Below are 982 nucleotides of genomic sequence, written 5' to 3' on the forward strand. Positions count from 1 at the left end.
AACAAGACTTTGTCTCAAAAAAAAAAAAAAAAGGCCAGGCATGGTAGTGTGCAGCTATAGTCTCAGTTACTTGGGAGGCTGAGGTGGGAGGACTGCTCGAGCACGGATGAGGGAGGTTGCAGTGAGTCACAATTGGGCCAGTGCACTCCAGCCTGAGGGACAGAACAAGACTTTGTCTCAAAAAAAAAAAAAAAAAAAATGTAGGCGAGGCACGGTGGCTCATGCTTGTAATCCCAGCACTTTGGGAGGCCAAGGTGGGTGGATCACCTGAGATCAGGGGTTCAAGACCAGCCTGACCAACGTGGTGAAACCCCATTTCTATTAAATACAAAACATTAGCTGGGTGTGGTGGCGGGTACCTGTAATCCCAGCTACTCAGGAGGCTGTGGCAGGAATCTCTTGAACCTTAGGGGCAGAGGTTGCAGTGAGCCGAGATTGCACCATTGCACTCCAACCTGGGCAACAAGAACAAAAACTCCGTCTTAAAAAAAAACAAAAAAACAAAAAAAACAACAACGTAGAAATGTTGGAGTTGTTCTCAGGAGTTGCGTTAACTGGAAGTCAAGATGGCAGTCGGCATCCAAGATGGAGTCATGACTGCCTTCACAGCCCCTGATGAGGCCCAGTTACTGGGCCTCCCTTTCAGATACTGTTGCATGGCAGCATGGCAGCTTTATATCCTGGGCAAGATTGTGGAGTAAGATTACTCAGGTTCTACTTTACCAGCTATGTTGCTTTGGGCAACTTAACTTCTCTGTGCCTCAGTGTCTTCATCTCTACCTCGCTCAGTGGGCTGCTGATAGAAGTTCATGCATGAAGGACTGAGCACACGACCTGCCACATAAGAAGCACTCAATAGGCTGGGTGTGGTGGCTCACGCCTGTAATCTCACCACTTTGGGAGGCTGAGGCAGGAGGATCGCTTGAGCCAAGGAGTTTGAGACCAATCTGGGCAACATGGTGAGACCATGTCTCTACAAAAA

The sequence above is a fragment of the Mandrillus leucophaeus genome, unplaced genomic scaffold, assembly GCF_000951045.1.
Source record: "Mandrillus leucophaeus isolate KB7577 unplaced genomic scaffold, Mleu.le_1.0 Scaffold112, whole genome shotgun sequence".
Lineage (NCBI taxonomy): Eukaryota > Metazoa > Chordata > Mammalia > Primates > Cercopithecidae > Mandrillus > Mandrillus leucophaeus.